This window comes from Aotus nancymaae, unplaced genomic scaffold (assembly GCF_030222135.1).
Source record: "Aotus nancymaae isolate 86718 unplaced genomic scaffold, 86718_ANA_hifiasm-v0.15.2.pri h1tg000004l, whole genome shotgun sequence".
Lineage (NCBI taxonomy): Eukaryota > Metazoa > Chordata > Mammalia > Primates > Aotidae > Aotus > Aotus nancymaae.
The window spans coordinates 48,011,043-48,016,044 of NW_026988415.1; positions in this window are offsets into that span (position 1 = coordinate 48,011,043).

Sequence of the window (5,002 nt, forward strand, 5' to 3'; positions counted from 1 at the left end):
GCTGCTTTCTAAAAAACTGGAAATAAGCAACCTACATAACAGATAGTATAAACCGTAAAGTAAAATAGTGTATGAGAAAGAAGCTTTCCACTAAGAAATCACAATAATTTCCCTTCTATAAGTTCTTAGTTTGTAAAGTATTGTACTAGATATGTGTATTCTTTTCCAAGGGTTTCCATAACGAAGCACCACAAACTTGGTGGCTTAAATCAAGAGAAATTTATTTGCTTATAGTGCTGGAGGCCAAAAGTCTAAAACTGAAATGTTGGCAGAGCCATGGTCCCTTCAAATGCTTCAGACAAGAATCCTTCTACCTTCTTGTTGCTGACAATCCTTGTTGTTTCTTGGCTTTAAGATGCATCACTCCCATCTCTGCATGTCTTGTATGGCCTGTGTGTCTTGGTATTTGTGTACATATTTCTCTTTTCTTATAAAGACTATAGTCATTACCTAAATAAATACTGTTTATCATGCAAAATAGGTATTTATATGTTTTGTCTCATGGCTAAAGAAATTAACCTTCAGTACAATTTGATAAGTTCACTCAGCTCTTAACTAGCAGTGCCAGTATTCTAGATTATATTGACTGAATTTCAAAGCCTTCTTTTCACTCCACCATGATGATGTCTCTCCATGAATATAAAAGATGTTAAAACCTCTAATATTCTTGAAATTGTGGTAGTGCTTATTTCTGGGAAAGGCTCATATTACAATATAGAATGATGATTTACTAGAATTACATATTTTTAAATGTTAATACATTTTGACAAACTGGCCTACAGAAAGGGTTATAGCGATTTATATTTTGTGTACAAATATATTATTTATTCTATTTTTCTTTATTAAAATGATTGGTCAAAAAATCTCATATTTTTTTAATATGAAAAAAATTCTCATATTTTTTCATGTATTAGCATACATGAGTATTACTAATACTTATGAATGTTTATGTGAGTATTAGTAAGTTTAAATATTTTGAAAATAAATTTGCTAAGCATGTGTATTTCTGGTTTTATGAATTGCCCGTGTGTTAGTCTATTCCTGCTACAAAAAACATACTCGAGATTGGGTAATTTAAAAAGAAAAGAAGTTTAATTAGCTCATGGTTCCTGAGGCTGTACAGGAAGCACAACAAAATCAGAAGTCAAGACAAAGAAAATCAGTCAAAATAATGCAATTACATGGAAACTAAACAATATGCTCCTGAATGACTTTTGGGTAAATAATTAAATGAAGGCAAAAATCAAGAAGTTCTTTGAAAATACTTAGAACAAAGATACAATGTACGAGAATCTCTGGAACACAGCTAAGGGAGTGTTGAGAGGAAAATTCATAGCACTAAATGCCCACATCAAAGAGTTACAATTTATCTAGAGTTAACAACCTAACTTCACAACTGAAAAAAACAGACAAGCAAGAACAAATGAACATCAAATCTCCCAGAAGTGAGAAATCATAAAAATTAGAGCTGAAATGAAGGAAATCAAGACAAGAAAAACCATTCACATACACACATATCAAACTGAATCTAGATGTTAATTTTTTGAAAACATTAATAAAATAGATAAGCTATTCACTACACTAATAAAGAAGAAAAAAGAGAAAATACAAATAAACACAATTAGAAATAATGTAGGGAATGTCATTACTTACCCCACAGAAATTAAAAAAAAAAAAAAAAGGAAACTACTATGATTTCCCCTACACACACAAACTAGAAAGCCTAGAGGAGATGGATAAATTCCTGGACACATATACCCTCCCAAGACTGATTCAGGAATAAATTGTTCCCTGAACAGACCAATAATGAGTTCTGAAATTGAGACAGTAATAAATAGCCTAGCAACCACAAAAAGCCCAGGAACAAAAAGAGTCACAGATGTATTCTACCACATGTACAAAGAAGAGCTGGTACCATCCCTTCTGAAACTATTCCAAAATTTTGAGAAGAAGGGAATCCTCCCTAATTAACTTTATCAAGACAACATCATCCTGATACCGAACACTAGTAGAGACAAACACAAAAAAAAGAAAACATTAGGCCAATATCCTTGATGAACATTAATGCAAAAATCATCAACGAGATACTGGAAAACCAAATCCAGCACCATATAAAAACCTAATCCACCATGATCAAGTAGACTTCATCCCCAATGCAAGGCTGGTTCAGCATACATGATCAATAAATGTAATTCATCATGTAAACAGAACTAAAGACAAAAACCACATGATTATCTCAGTAGATGCAGAAAAGGCTTTCAATAAAATTCAACACCTCTTCATGTTCAAAACTCTAAATAAACTAGGTATTGATGGAACATACCTCAAAATAATAAGAGCCATATACAACAAAGCCACAACCAACATTATACTGAAGAGGCAAAAGATGGAAGTATTCCCCTTGAAAACCAGCACAAGACAAGGATGCCCTCTCTTACCACTTATATTCAACATAGTATTGGAAGTCCTAGCAAGAGCATTCAGGCAAGAGAAATAAATAAAGAGCATAGAAATAAGAAGAGAGAAAACCAAACTTTCTGTTTTCAAACAACATGATTGTATATCTAGAAAGCCCCATAGTCTTGACCCAAAATCTCCTTCAGCTGATAAAACAATGTCAGCAAAGTCTCAGGACATAAATTTCATTTACAAAAAGCACAAGCATTCCTAGACACTAGAAACAGCAAAACTGAGAGCCAAATCAGAAAGGCAATTCCAGTCACAATTTCCACACACACACACACACACACACACACACACAAATACCTAGGAATATAGCTAACCAGGGAGGCGAAAGATAAGAATTACAAAACACAGCTCAAAGAAATGGAAGAAGACACAAATAAATGGAAAATATCATATGGATATGAAGAATCAGTATTATTAAAATGGCTATATTTCCCAAAGCATTTACAAATTCAATGCTATTCCTATCAAACTATCAAAAACATGCTTCACAGAAATAGACAAAAAAAAAAAAAAAAATTAAATTCATACAAAACCCAAGATGAACCCAAATAGCCAAGGCAATACTAAGCAAAAAGAACAAAGCTGGAGGCATCATGATACTCGACTTCAAACTATACTGTAAGACTACAGTAACCAAGACAGCATGGTACTGGTACAAAAACAAGCATAGACTAATGGAACTGAATAGAGAGCCCAGAATTAAAGCCACACATCTACAACCACCTGATCTTTGACAAAGCTGACAATAACAAGCAATGGGAAAAATGATCCCTATTCAATAAATGCTGCTGGGATAACTGGCTAGACTTATACAGAAGATCGAAGCTAGACCTCTTCCTTACATCATACACACAAAAAACCTCAAGATGGATTAAATACTTAAATGTAAAATCTAAAACTATAAAAACCAAAAGAGGAAACCCAAAAGATACAAAAAAATGGTTAACCATAGATGACCGAAAATATTTGTATTAAAAATGAAGTCAATAAAGAAATACTAGATTTTAATAAAAATCTATATTTGTAATACAACTGAAAAATAGCTGTACTTCAAACACTGTATAAATTGAGAAGAAAAAAAGTAGAAAAATAGTCAAATTATGTGAATAACCAATTGACAGAATATCAAATCCAAATGGTCAATAAATGTACAAAGATGTTGTTGGAACACACTTGCAGTCAGGGAAATGCAAGTTAAAGTTGCAAAGAGACTGAATTTCCAGCCATCCAATAGATAATAAAATAAAATAAAATGAAATGTATATTATTAGTGTGGATGTGGGCAAAAAGATATCAAAGGTTGAAAGAAGAGATATTATTTGATACAAATGTTTGGAAAGGCAATCTGTTGGCATCTATTAATATTAAAATGCAAATAAACTTTAACAAAATAATTCCTTTCAGAGATTCTATTCCCTAGACATAAAAGCAACAGTAAGTATATATGTCGCAGAACATTTATTAGAGTATTATCTGTAGTGCAGTGAACCTGAGAACCAATTGAACACCTACCAGAAAGGGCATGTTTGAATACATTTATGGTCATTGAACACCATGGAATCTTAGGAAACCATTAAAAATAATAAATTGCAGATATACCTGTTTGCTTTTATAACATATTCAATGAAAAGTAAAGATGTGAAAAATATATATAGATTACTTTTTGTAAAACAATATCCAAACCTCTCCATATGTGGGGTATTTGTATGTAATTATATTTGTATGAAAGATATAGAATTATGCAAAATATTAGGTATTTACCATGATTTATGGAGGATATAATTGAGGTATAGAGAGGAGAGTACAGAGCTTGAAGTGGTAAGGTAAAAGCCCCAAAAAAGAAGACTGCTATTCTAAAGAAGCATAAATTTTATAATTCCATCTCATTAATATAAATTTATTTATATGATTCTTAAAAGTCGATGTTTATGTAATCCCAGCACTTTGGGAGGCCGAGGCGGGTGGATCCCGAGGTCAAGAGATCGAGACCATCCTGGTCAACATGGTGAAACCCCGTCTCTACTAATACAAAAAATTAGCTGGGCACGGTGGCGCGTGCCTGTAATCCCAGCTACTCAGGAGGCTGAGGCAGGAGAATTGCCTGAACCCAGGAGGCGGAGGTTGCGGTGAGCCGAGATCGCGCCATTGCACTCCAGCCTGGGTAACAAGAGCGAAACTTCGTCTCAAAAAAAAAAAAAAAAAAAAAAAAAAGTCGATGTTTAAATAGAATAACTCTGTTATTCTAAAGAGTCAGATTAGATTTGACTGATTCTTTTAAATATTAAAATAAATCTGGAGATAATTAGCAATAGGGTATTGAGTCTTCTCATCTAAGAATAGTGTGTCTCTTCATATATTCTAGCATTCTATTAATATTCCCCTGTAGAGGTTCTTCCCTTCATGTACATCCATCATATTTTGTTTTTAATGCAGTTTGGAAGTGTAAAGCTTTTATGAGTTCTTCTTTCAAAAGCTGTATCCTTACTTTTAAAACAGAAACTACAATATAAAAGAACCTTCAGTAAAAATCAAA